The sequence below is a fragment of the Oryctolagus cuniculus genome, chromosome 4, assembly GCF_964237555.1.
Source record: "Oryctolagus cuniculus chromosome 4, mOryCun1.1, whole genome shotgun sequence".
In the NCBI taxonomy this organism is placed as follows: domain Eukaryota; kingdom Metazoa; phylum Chordata; class Mammalia; order Lagomorpha; family Leporidae; genus Oryctolagus; species Oryctolagus cuniculus.
The window spans coordinates 99,652,772-99,667,607 of record NC_091435.1 but is presented as its reverse complement, the minus strand read 5'-3'; positions in this window follow the sequence as shown (position 1 = coordinate 99,667,607).

The window sequence follows — 14,836 nt, the reverse complement described above, 5'->3', positions numbered from 1 at the left end:
TCTTTCAATCTTTTCTGTTGGTGAAGTGTGCTTTTTTATAGTTAGCATATTGATAGGTTTTGTTTTTTAATCCATCCATACTTTGTGTGTTTTAATTAAAGAATTTAGTTTACTTACATTCAAGGCTATTATTGATAAGTAATGACTTGGTGCTGACATTTTCTTTTCTTTTTTTGGACAGGCAGAGTGGACAGTGAGAGAGAGAGACAGAGAGAGAAAGATCTTCCTTTTCCGTTGGTTCACCCTCCAATGGCTGCTGCGGCCGGCGTGCTATGGCTGGTGCACTGCGCTGATCCAAAGCCAGGAGCCAGGTGTTTTTCCTGGTTTCCCATGCGGGTGCAGGGCCCAAGGACTTGGGCCATCCTCCACTGTCTTCCTGCACCACAACAGAGAGCTGGGCAGGAAGAGGAGTGACCGGGACAGAATCTGGTATCCTGACCGGGACTAGAACCCGGTGTGCTGGTGCCGCAGGCGGAGGATTAGCTTATTAAGCCATGGCGCCGGCCAATGCTGACATTTTCTTTAAATCATCCTATTGTTTGTTTTTGTTCTCATTTATATTTTTACTATAAGGCTTTCTACATTCACACTCTTTCATGAGGATGATTATCTTTCTCAAATTTCTGTGTGTAGTACATCTTTAAATATCATTGGTAAGGCAATCTGTATAGTGACAAATTAAATTTTTTTCTCTTGGGAGGTTTTTTTTTTTTTTTAACCTAAATTTATAAATAAGAAGTTCTCTGGGTATAGTATTAGTATTCTGGGTTGATTTTTTTTTTAAGGATTTGAACAATATCTCTCCATTGTCTCCTGACCTGTAAGGTTTCTGATGAAAAAAATCTGAAGTCAACTTAATCAGAGATACTTTAAAAGTAATCCAGAATTTCTTTCTTGCTCATTTTAAGATATTTTCTTTTGAAAGTTTTGTTATATTGTGCATTGGTAAAGATCTTCTCTGATCAAGCCTATTTGGGGATCTATGAAATTCCTGTACTTGGATGTTTAAATATTCCTCCAAATTGGGGGGATTTTTTTGCTATTATTTTAGTGAATACATTTAAGCCATTCTCTTTTTCCATTACTTCATGACCTTCTAAGGCATATGTATTTGTTCATTTTATGATATCCCATGAGTCCTGAACACTGTTTTTGGTTTTTCTAACTTTTTCATTTTTTTTGTTTGAGATATTTCCAAAAATTTGTCTTCTAGGTCAGATATTCTTTCTTCTGCCTCGTGAGTATGTTTTCATGGCTTTCCAGCTTATATTTATTTGTCCTATTGAATTCTTCATTTATAATAGTTCAGTTTGATTTTTTCCTTAATATCTTTATCTCCTTGTATAATTTTTCAAACATATCATATATAGTTATTTCATGCAATTGCTTTTCTGTGTTTCTGAGTAATATTTCAGCCATTACTTTGAATTCCTTTTCAGGCATTTTATCAGTCTCCACATCTTCCCAGTCTAATATTGATGTATAATTGTGTACATTTTGGGGAGTCATCTTGTCTTCCTTGTTCATGTTTCTTGTATTCCTATGTTAATTTTTGTGCATCTTGGGGAATCACTTGTTGTATCTCCTCTGATGGCTTTGTCTTCAGAATTGTCCCTCTGTGATTTGGTGAAATGTCTGTGATTTACAGAATTCCAGAGGTGTGTGCTATGTGGTGCCAGGGAGCTATGGCCAGCATTTTTGGTTGGAGAAAATGTGAAGATTGACACCAAAATTGGCAATATAGATATAGGAGTGCCATCAGTAGGTGGAGAGGATGGTCATGTTGACTTGCATGTTCACAGCCTTAGCCTTTCTCTGTGCCAAGGTGAACCAACTGAGCACCGCATTCACTCAGGTGCAAGAACCATATAGAGCACCTTTGTATTCTAGAGTGTGAGCACTGAGCCATACATGAGATCTTTCCACAGCACTCAGGAGTTCTGGACTTCTGGAGTTGGGTTGGGAAAGTCCCAATGGACCCAACTAAACCACCACCTTTTTCAGTTTCTTGACCCATGCATAATATGCACAGTCACAGAGTATAGGACTGCCAGTAACTTGGTGCAGCAGATTCTTTGTAGAGATCTTTCACTTCTTTGGCTAAATTTAACCACAGGATTTTTTTTATAGTTATTGGAAATGGAATTTTTCTTCATTTTTTTTTTCAAGTGATTCTGTACAGATGTATAACAACTTCACTGATTTTTACAGATTGCCTTTGTATACAGTGAGTTTTTTGAATTTATTAGTTTTGACAGAATTTTGGTGCAGTCTTTGGGCATATATATATGTGTGTGTGTGTGTGTGCATCATGATCACATGATCGTGTTATCTGAAAACAGTGACAAAGCAGTGGCAGCTTGACGTCCTTTTTTCCAATTTGAATTTATACTCCTTATTTCTTTCTCTTGCTTAAATGCTCTTGCTAGAACTTTCAGCACTATGTTGAGTGAAGGTAGCGAGTGTTGGCATCCTTGCCTTGTTTCACATCTTACAGAGAAAGCATTTAATTTTTCCCCATTCAAAACAATGTTAGCTGTTCTGTGTAGTCTTTATTATGTTGAGATATGTTCCTTTGATACCAAATTTGGTCAGAGAGGTATTTTTGTTTTAATCACTAATGGATGTTAAATATTGTCAAATGCCTTTTCTACATTTATTGAAGATATCATTCAATTTTTATTCTTCATTCTGTTGATCTAGTGTGATACTTTATTGATTTGTTCATGTTGAACTAACTTGCATTCCTGAGATGAATCCCATTTGTTAATTGTGCACGATATTTTGAAATGTGGTATTGGATTCAACTTGCTTGCATTTTATTTTATTTTATTTTTTTTAAAAGAGTTATTTATTTATTTTTATCTTTTATTTAATGAATATAAATTTCCAAAGTACGACTCATGGGTTACAATGGCTTCCCCCCCCATACCGTCCCTCCCACCCACAACCCTCCCCTTTCCCACTCCCTCTCCCCTTCCATTCACATCAAGATTCATTTTCAATTATCTTAATATACAGAAGATCAGCTTAGTATACCTTAAGTAAGGATTTCAACAGATTGCTCCCACACAAACATAAAGTGAAAAATAATAGATGATTTTTTTTAAATGATGATGAAATCAGATCAGACCTATTGTCATGTTTAATCCCAGTGAGAGTCAAGTTGGGAATTGATAATTTTTTTTTTTTTTACAGAAGATCAGTTTAGTGTACATTAAGTAAAGATTTCAATCGTTTGCACCCCCATAGAAACACAAAGTGAAATATACTGTTTGAGTACTCGTTATAGCATTAAGCCTCAGTGTACAGCACATTAAGGACAGAGATCCTACATGAGGAGTAAGTGCACAGTGACTCCTGTTGTTGACTTTACCAATTGACACTCCTGTTTATGGCATCAGTAATCTCCCTATGCACCAGTCATGAGTTTCCAAGGCTATGGAAGCCCCTTGAGTTCTCCGACTCTTATCTTGTTTAGACACGGTCATAGTCAAAGTGGAGGTTCTCTCCTCCCTTCAGAGAAAGGTACCTCCCTCTTTGAAGACCTGTTCTTTCCACTGGGATCTCACTCACAGAGATCTTTTTGCCAGAGTGTCTTGGCTTTCCATGCGTGAAATACTCTCATGGGCTTTTCAGCCAGATCCGAATGCCTTTAGGGCTGATTCTGAGGCCAGAGTGCTATTTAGGACATCCACCATTCTATGAGTCTGCTGAGTATCTCACTTCCCATGTTGGATCACTCTGCCCTTTATTTATTCTATCGGTTAGTGTTAGCAGATACTAGACTTGTTTATGTGCTCCCTTTGACTCTTAGTCCTTTCATTATGATCAATTGTGAACTGAAATTTATCACTTGGAATAATGAGATGGCATTGGCACATGCCACCTTGATGGGATTGAATTGGAATCGCCTGGTATGTTTCCAACTCTACCAATTGGGGCAAGTCAGCCCGAGCATGCCCCAAATTATACATCTCTTCCCTCTCTTATTCCCACTCTTATGTTTAACAGGGATCACATTTCAGTTAATTTTCAACACTTAAGAATAACTGTGTGATAATTACAGAATTAAACCAGTCATATTAAGTAGAACAGACAAAAAAAAATACTATGAGGGATAATGTATTAAGTTGTCCATTAGCAGTCAGGGCTATGCTGATCAAGTCACCATTTCACATAGTGTCCATTTCACTTCAGGATGTTTCCTTTTTGGTGTTCAGTCAGTTGTCACCGATCAGGGAGAACATATGGTATTTGTCCCTTTGGGACTGGCTTACTTCACTCAGCATGATGTGTTCCAGATTCCTCCATTTTGTTGCAAATGACTGGATTTCGTTGTTTCTTACTGCGGTATAGTATTCTAAAGAATACATATCCCATAATTTCTTTATCCAGTCTACCATTGATGGGCATTTAGGTTGGTTCCAGGTCTTAGTTATTGTGAATTGAGCTGCAATAAACATTAGGGTGCAGACCGCTTTTTTCTTTATCAATTTAAACTCCTTTGGGTAAATTCCAAGGAGTGGGATGGCTGGGTCAAACGGTAGGGTTATATTCAGGTTTCTGAGGAATCTCCAGACTGACTTCCATAGTGGCTTGACCAGTTTGCATTCCCACCAACAGTGGGTTAGTGTCCCTTTTTCCCCACATCCTCGCCAGCATCTGTTGTTGGTAGATTTCTGTATGTGAGCCATTCTAACCGGGGTGAGGTGAAACCTCATTGTGCTTTTGATTTGCATTTCCCTGATTGCTAGTGATCTTGAACATTTTTTCATGTGCCTGTTGGCCGTTTGGATTTCCTCTTTTGAAAAATGTCTATTGAAGTCCTTGGCCCATCTCTTAATTGGGTTGTTTGTTTTGTTTTTGTGGAGTTTCTTGATCTCTTTGTAGATTCTGGTTATTAACCCTTTATCTGTTGCATAGTTTGCAAATATTTTTTCCCATTCTGTCGGTTGTCTCTTCACTCTCCTGACTGTTTCTTTTGCAGTACAGAAACTTCTCAATTTGATGCAATCCCAATAGTTGATTTTGGCTTTGACTGCCTGTGCCTCCCGGGTCTTTTCCAGAAATTCTTTGCCTGTGCCAATATCTTGAAGGGTTTCTCCAATGTTCTCTAATAACTTAATGGTGTCAGGACGTAGATTTAGGTCTTTAATCCACGTTGAGTGGATTTTTGTGTAAGGTGTAAGGTAGGGGTCTTGCTTCATGCTTCTGCACGTGGAAATCCAGTTTTCCCAGCACCATTTATTGAATAGACTGTCCTTGCTCCAGGAATTAGTTTTAGATCCTTGATCAAATATAAGTTGGCTGTAGATGTTTGGATTGATTTCTGGTGTTTCAATTCTGTTCCATTGGTCTATCCATCTGTTTCTGTACCAGTACCATGCTGTTTTGATTACAACTGCCCTGTAGTATGTCCTGAAGTCTGGTATTGTGATGCCTCCGGCTTTGTTTTTGTTGTACAAGATTGCTTTAGCTATTCGAGGTCTCTTGTGCCTCCATATGAATTTCAGCATCATTTTTTCTAGATCTGCGAAGAATGTCTTTGGTATCTTGATTGGGATTGCATTGAATCTATAAATTGCTTTTGGGAGAATGGACATTTTGATGATGTTGATTCTTCCAATCCATGAGCATGGAAGATTTTTCCATTTTTTGGTATCCTCTTCTATTTCTTTCTTTAAGATTTTGTAATTTTCATCGTAGAGATCTTTAACGTCCTTGGTTAAGTTTATTCCAAGGTATTTGATTGTTTTTGTAGCTATTGTGAATGGGATTGATCTTAGCAGTTCTTTCTCAGTCATGGCATTGCTTGTGTATACAAAGGCTGTTGATTTTTGTGCATTGATTTTGTATCCTGCCACTTTGCCAAACTCCTCTATGAGTTCCAATAGTCTCTTAGTAGAGTTCTTTGGATCCTCTAAGTACAGAATCATATCGTCTGCAAAGAGGGATAGTTTGACTTCTTCCTTCTTGATTTGTATTCCTTTGATTTCTTTTTCTTGTCTGATGGCTCTGGCTAAAACTTCCAGAACTATGTTAAATAGCAGTGGTGAGAGTGGGCATCCCTGCCTGGTGCCAGATCTCAGTGGAAATGCTTCCAACTTTTCCCCATTCAATAGGATGCTGGCTGTGGGTTTTTTATAAATTGCTTGCTTGCATTTTATTGAGGATTTTTGTATCTCTTCATCAATGATATTGGCCTGTAGCTTTCTTTTCTTGTTGTGTCTTTGGTTTTGGTATGAAGGCAATGCTATCACATATAAAGAATTTGGAAGAATTCCATCCTCCATATCCATTTAATCACTATATTTTTAAATTGGAGAATTTAAATCATTGACATTTAAGGGAGTTGTTGATAGACAGTCTCACTACTGCCATTTTGTTATTTCTCCGTATTTTTTTGTAGTTAGTTTTCTTTTTTCCCTGTCTTTCAATCTTTAGTTGTAGATAAATGGTTTTTTCTAGTGTGAAACTTGATTCTTTGTAAATTATTTTTGGCAAATCTGGTATATGTTCTTGTTTGTAGAATCTATGAGGTTTACCAAAAACTTTTGGTATAACAAGCTATCTTGAAATGACAAACACTTAATATTGATTATAAAGCTAGAGAAACAGAAAAAAAGAGAGATAAGAAATCCTAATAAAAAATTGTACATTTTTGCTTCATTACTCCATACATTTTGAATGTTTGATATTACATTTGTTTTTTCTTCTTTTTTAAGAAAACTTATTTTTAATACATATAAAATTTTGAAAGTACAACTTTTGGATTATTGCAGTTTTTTCTCTCATAAAAACCCTCCCACCTGCAAACTATCCCATCTCCTACTCCCTCTCCCATCCCATTCTTCATTAAGATTCAATTTTTAATTATCTTTATATAGAGAAGATCGACTTAGTATCTATTAAGTAAAGATTTCAATAGTTTTCACCCACACAGACACACAAAATATAAAGTGCTGCTTGAAGACTAGTTTTACTATTAATTCTCATAGCACAACATATTTAGGACAGAGATCCTACATGGGGAAAATCTGCACAGTGACTCATGTTGTTGATTTAACAATTGGCAATCTTATTTATGACATCAGTAATCACCCAGGGCTCTTGTCATGAGTGCCAAGGCTATGGAAGCCTCTTGAGTTCGCCAACTCTAACCTTATATAGACAAGGAAGTGGAAATTCTTGCCTCACTTCAGAGAAAGGTACTTCCTTCTTTGATGGCCCGTTCTTTCCACTGGGATCTCACTCACAGAGATCTTTCATTTAGATCATTTTTTTTTTGCCACAGTGGCTTGGCTGAGAAACTCTCATGGGCTTTTTAGCCAGATCCAAATGCCATACAGGCCGATTCTTAGGCCACAGTGCTATTTAGGACATCTGCCTTTCTATGAGTCTGCCGTGTATCCCACTTCCCATGTTGATTGTTCTCTCCTTTTTAATTCTATCAGTTATTATTAGCAGACACTGCTCTTATTAATGTGATCCCTTTGACACTTAATCCTATCTTTATGGTCAGTTATGAACTTAAACTGATCACTTTAACTAGTAAGATGGCATTGGTACCTGCCAACTAAATGGGATTTGGAGTCCCATGGCACATTTCCAGCTTTACCCTTAGGTTTAAGTCCGAGTGAGCATGCGCTGAATTGTATATCTCCTCCCTCTTTTATTCCCACTCTTATTTTTAAATACAATGTTAAATACAATTTTCAATTGTATTTAAACACCCAAGAATAATTGTGTGTTAATTAAAGCATTCAACCGATGGTATTAAGTAGAACAAGAAAATTACTAAAAAAATAAAATAGTAAATTGTTCCTCAACAGGACAAGGGCCAATCTCCCTCATATCTGAAAGATGACTTTGCTAAATACGGTATTCTTGTCTGGCAATGCTCTTTACTGGTCTGTAAAGTTTCTGCTGAGAAATTTGAGATATTCCTTTCCTTTCACGGTTTTGAGAATCTTCTCTTTAATTTTATCTTTGGAGATTCTTGACTATAATATGTCTTGGGGTTGACTTGGCTGGGTTGAAACTGACTAGTGATCTTTGACCTTCCTGTACCTGGATATCTTTCTTTAAGTTTGGGAAGTTTTATGTAATTATTTCTTTACATATACTTTCTATCCCTTTGGCATTCTTGAGTTCCACTTGAACCCTAATAGTGAATATTTGTTCTTTTCATGAGATCTCATATTTCCTATAAACTTCATTCTTCTTGGTCTTTTTTTCTCTTTTCTGCTCCAACCGTATGTTTTCAAATAAGTTGTCTCTGAGCTCACTGGTTCTTTCTCTTGTTATACCTATTCAGCTCTTGATGCTGTCTATTGTGTTTTTAATTTCACTTACTGTACTTTTCAGTTGAAGAATTTCTGCTTGATTTTGTTTAATTACTCCTGTTTTTAGTTAAAATCGATTAGAATACTGAATAATTTCTTTTGTCTTCTTGAATTTCATTGAGTCTCCTTCAAACAGCTATTTAGAAATCTTCATCCAAGAATCTGGAAATTTCAATTCCTAGATGTTTGGCTTCTGGCACTATATTTTGCTGTTTAAGTGAGATCGAGGTTACCTGAATTTTTTGATGCCTGTTGGTATACATAGTCAATTGTGCATTGAAACGTTCATTTTAGTAATCTGGCTTTATCTGTGGCTTTCCTGGATATTCTAAGTAGTCTGTTTTTCTCAGAACCTATAGACACTTCTGCTATTTCAGTACCAGACAGCACCCTAAATTGCAGTTTGCTCCAGTTCTGCTGTTAGTGTATTTTTATTGATTCTGTCCTACAATACTATTCAAACTCAAATGTGTCCCAAATTGCAGTTGATATGTTGTTTATTACACATTGGGAAAGGGCCTGAATAGAGGTAACCTATCCTTGCAAGCCTTTCTATTGGCCATGATAGGCTTAGGATTCTTGATCCATGTCCACAAATGCTACACATCTATATCACATCCAGAGCCCTCAGCCCACCAAAACCAATTCAGCCTGAAAATAGGACCAAATCTCACTATAATATGGTTTTTCTGCTACTAAGATGGCCTCAGATCTTGGTACTTGCACCTACCAATCAATGGTGACAATGGCTGAAGAGTAAGATGTTCAACCAGGATCAAAAAACTCCTTTGAACACTAAAGCAAGTACAGCGTATCTCTACACTTACTGACCTAGGTTTCAGGGACTGTTGGGATCTGCTCAGTGCTGACACTAAATCCCCAAACATTCCCATAATTTCTTGTATTCTGCCAAGGCACCAGGTTGATAGGGAAGGCCTTGCTACTCAGGCAAGTCCTATAGTCACCAGGCCCTGTAGGGTGCACATTAATCCTGCCTGGTGGTGAAGTATGCACAAGAAAGTTTGTACCACCAGGGTATTGCCCTCTCTCTGTCTGAAGCTGGAGGAAATCCAGAGACTTGGTCCACAGGCACTTGCCTCTGGACAGCAATCATTAGGATCTTCCCATTGTTGGGCTGTACCAGCCCAGCACTTAGTCCCAAGACATAGTCCTGTGGCTCCTTTCTGTCTACCAAAGGTTGAAGGAGAGTGAAAAAAATGTAGCTCTCTGGTCACAACTGGCAAAGAAAGATAAAAAGATTTGAATAGTCCTATATGAATTGAGAAATTAAATTCATTTTAAAAATCTTATCTCAGAGGTAACTAAAACCATAAGTAGTTTTTCTGGTAAATTCTACTAAACATTTTTATTCATTCATTAATTAATTAAGGAATAAAATTTCATTTCTACAACTTTAAGAGTAGTTATTCTCACTATACCCGCTCTCCCACCTACACTCACACCCCTTCTTCTACTCCATCTACCCTTCCCAGTCCCATTCTCCATTAAGATTCATTTTCAATTCACTTTGTACACAGAAGACCAACACTATACTAAGTAAGGATTTCAACAATTTGCATACACACACACACAAAACTGTTTGAGAATAAGTATCACAGTTAACTCTCATAATACAACCATTTGAGGACAGAGGTCCTGCATAGGGAGTTAGTGTACAGTGATACCTGTCATTAATTTAACAATTAACACTCTTATGTATGATATCAGTGACCAGCTGAGGCTCTTGACATAAGCACATCCTTCTTTGATGGCCACTTCTTTCCGTTGGGATCGCACTCACAGAGATCCATCATGTAGAATATTTTTTGCCCCATTGTCTTGACTTTCCATAACATGAAATGTTCTTATGGGCTTTTCAGCCAGACCAGGAAACCTTAAGTGCTGATTCATGAGGTAAGAGTGTTACTTAAAGCAATTGTTATTCTATCAGCCTTCTGTGTGAACTGTTTCCCATGTTGGAACATTCACTCATTTTTAATTCTGTCTATTATAATTTCTCAACACTTGATCCTATTTATATAGTCATTTCTGAATGGTAGTTTTGCTTTTTATAATATTCTTGGATGGAAAATTCTTTCTTTAAGAACATTGAATATTCTGTCACATTTTCCCCTGGCCTATAAAGTTTCAGTTCAGAAGTCTGCCATTAATCTAATAGGAATGTCTTTATAAGTGATTTGATGTTTTTAAAATTATCTGTCATATTTTTGACTATTGTAAGCCCCAGGGAGAATTTATTTTTATCAGATCTACTAAGGGCCCTTTCAGTTTCCTGGAGCTGAATGTCCATACCTTTCCTCAAATTTCAATAGCTTTCAGCAATTATTTTCTTGAACAGGTTTTTTTCTCTTTTACACCTAGATCACCCATAATGTGAATGTTTGCTCACTCAGTGATATCTTATAGGTCTTGGAGGTATTCTTCATTCTTTTTAATATTTTTTTCTCTTTTTTGTCTGACTGGTATATTTTAAAAGACTTGTATTCATGCTCAGAAATTCTTTCTCTGCCTTCTCAGTTCTACTGTTGAGAATTTCAACTATATTTTTAAATTTATTTATTGGGTTCCTTAGCTTTAAGTTTTCTAATTGGTTCATTTTTATTATTTTTAATCTCTTTGCAGAATTTCTCATTCATATTATGAATTGTTTTCCTAATGTAATGAAATATCTCATTAATTTTCCACAAAATTATTCTTTCGAATTCCTCATAGGACAACAGTGGCTTTTGGAAAATCTGTCAGTGAATTGAGACTACAGGGAAAACTGCCATTTCAAAATCTAGAGAAACTGAATCATAGCACCTGAAGGAAACTATTAAATACATAAATAAATCAGAATGCTTACATGGTAATTTTAATGACGTTCTAGAGACTGCTGGACTATCTTGAGAATGAGAAACTCCTGAAGGCCTAGTATTGGGAGAGCTCCATATTTTCCTAAACTCACCTCCAGAAAGCTTACCAAGTTCTGACATTGAATACCAGGGGAAAAAGCCCTTTCTGAGTGTAGAGCAGATGGATATGGGAAGGCATCATTTTGAGATATGCCCAGACATTATCCACAGCAAAAGATGTCAATGAAATGGAAACTGCATTACAAGAATCTTATCTGACCTAGTGTAGGGAAAATTGACCAGATATAGCCTCTTCTATCTTCCTTGCTGCAGTTAAGTGATGGGTATGAAAAGACTAATAACAACTGATGAAAGTCACAGCTCACAGATTTAGGGAAACAAACCAAAGTAGAGTTTTATTATAAGAGAACAGAAAAGTCCTCTTCCACAACATCTTATCATCACCTCAGCAGGGCTTTAGGATAATGTCAATTGGTTAATTCAGAAAGAACTATAATGTACAGTTTCACTTTAATAAGAAGTTCTTAGCCAAAAACAAAGACAATCAGGAATACAAGAAAGCTAGAAGTCAAAACTTTTGCCTTTGTCACAGTAAATATGACAAACAGCTGAGCTGTTTGTTATACAGATTATCACAATACCTCACACCAGAAATGTAACCAATGTTGTTCCGATTACTCAATACATTGTGTCCAGCTTTCAACAAAAAGTTACAAGGCATGATAAAAAATAAGAAAAATTACAATTTGTAGGGACAAAGTAGGCATCAGAACAGACTCACATATTGCACAGGTTTTGGAATTTAAAATGACTATTATGACCATATTAAAGACTCTAATGGGAATATAGACAACAGGCAAAAACTGATGAATAATCTCAGAAAAGGGATGGGAATTAAGAAAGAATAAAAAGTAAATGCTAGATGTCAAAATATTTGCAAAAGAAATGAAGAATGCAATTAATGGCCTCATCAGTGGATTATACACAGACAAGAAAATATCTATGAGCTTGATGTATGTCCATGAAAATTTCCCAAACTTAAACGCAAAATGAAGAAGGGAAAGGAGAAGAAAAGATGTGCAAAATGTGCTCAGTAAACTAGGAATAAAAGGGAATATCCTTAACTTTACAAAAAACATGCAAAATAAGCAGCTAATATACTAAATGGTGAGAAACTTAGAGTTTTCTCACTAATACAAGGAACAAAGAAACATTTTCTCCCTTACTATTGCTTTTCACCATTGTGTTGAAAGGTCTGCCTAATGCATTAAGAAGAGGAAAGAAAAGATATACACATTAAAAATGAATAAATAAAACTGCCTTTTTAGGCTGGCACCGCGGCTCACTAGGCTAATCCTCCGCCTTGCGGCGCCGGCACACCGGGTTCTAGTCCCGGTCGGGGCGCCGGATTCTGTCCCGGTTGCCCCTCTTCCAGGCCAGCTCTCTGCTGTGGCCAGGAAGTGCAGTGGAGGATGGCCCAAGTGCTTGGGTCCTGCACCCTACAGGAGACTAGGATAAGTACCTGGCTCCTGCCATCGGATCAGCGCGGTGCGCCGGCCGCAGTGCGCCGGCTGTGGCGGCCATTGGAGGGTGAACCAAGGGCAAAGGAAGACCTTTATCTCTGTCTCTCTCTCTCACTGTCCACTCTGCCTATCAAATAAAAAAAAAAGCTGCCTTTTTTCCACAGCTGACATGTTGATCTGTCTACAAAAGGAATTAAAAAGCTAACAACTCCTGGAAACAAGTCATTATAGCAAGGCTGCTGGATACAAGGTTACCACACAAAAGTCAATTGCTTTCCTGTATACCAGCTATTAAAAAATGGAAATTGAAATATAAACATACCATTTATAGTAGAACCCTTTAAAATGAAATACTGAAGTGTAAACCTAACAAAATATGTATCATACCTACATGAAGGGAAAAAAACTACAAAATACTGGTAAAAAATTTTGAAGAACTAAATAAATGGAGAGATATTCTATGTTAGTGAACAGGAAGACTCAATACCATCAAGAGATCAGTTGTTTCCAACTTGGTTCACAGACACAAGGAAATGCCAATGAAAATCTTAGAAGATTAATTTTTTGAATATTGACAAAGTGGTTCTAAAGTTTATGTGGAAAAGGAAAAGATCCGAAGTAGATGGCACAACTTTAAAGGAAAAGAACAAAATTAAAGGATTGACAATATGTGACTTTAAGTCTTAATATAAAGTTGCAGACATTGAGAGAGTTACAGCATTGGTGAAATAATGGAAACATAGATTAATGTATCAGAAAAGCGAGCCCAAGAGTAGAGCCCCATAAGTATAGCCAACAGGTCATTGACCCACATTGATCCTTACACACACAAATATGGTCAAATGATCTTTAACAAAGGTACAAAGGTAGTATAATGAAGAAAAAAATAGTCTTTTCAAAATAATCTTTTCAATGAAAGGTGTTGGAATAATCGGATGTTCAAATGCTAAAAGGGGGAAAGGACCTAGATACAGATCTTAAATACTTCACAAAAATTAACTCAACATGGCAATATACCTAAACGTGAACACAAAACCATAAAATTCATAGAAGACAACATTGGAGAAAATCAAGATAAAGCTAGGTTTGATGATGATTGTGTAGACATAACACCAAAAGAATGACTCATGAATGAAAAATTAAGAAGATGGGCTTCATTCAAAGTGAGAAATTCTTTCCTGAAAGAGACACTGTCAAGAGAATAAGAAGCCAAATGACCAACTGGGAGAATATATTTACAAAATATGTCTCAGATGAAGACTCATTCACATTATACAAAGACTTAATACTCCACAACAAGACATAAACAACTCATTTAAAAAATGAAGACCTTAACAGAAACCTCATCAAAGAAGATGCTCAGATGAAAATACACACATGAAAAGATACTCCACATCATATTTCATCAATCAAATAAAACTTGAAATGGTAATGAGATAACTACTAAACACTGACTATAATAGCCAAAATCCAGAGTATTTGCAATACCAAATGCTGTTGATTAAGTAAAGCAATAATAGGTACTCTCATTCATTCTTAGTAGGAATGCAAATTATTATAATCACTTTGGAAGACAGTTTAGCATTTTATTGCAAAACTGAACATATTCTTACCATATGATCTGGCAAAAATGTTCCTTGTTGTTTGCCCAAAGGAGCTGAAAATGTACGTCCACATAAAAAACAAAATTTGAATATTCATAGCAGTTTTATTCATAACTGCAAAAACCTGAGAGCATTCATAATCTCCTTTGTAGCTGAACAGATAAATGTACTGTGTTCAATTCAGACAAAGGGATTATTCAGTGCAAAAAAGAAATAAATAGTCAGGGCTGGCACTGTAGTGTAGCAGGTAAAGCTGCTGCCTGCAATGCCAGCATCCCATATGAGCACTGGTTCATGACCTAGCTGCTCCATTTCCAATCCAGCTCCCTGCTAATGGCCCAGGAAAAGCAGTGGAAGATGTCCCAAGTGCTTGGGCCCCTGCTACCCACATAGGAGACCTGGAAAGCTCCTGGCTCAGGCTTTGGCTTAGCCCAGCCCTGAACCTTGTGGACATGTGGGGAGTGAACCAGTGGGTGGAAGATCTC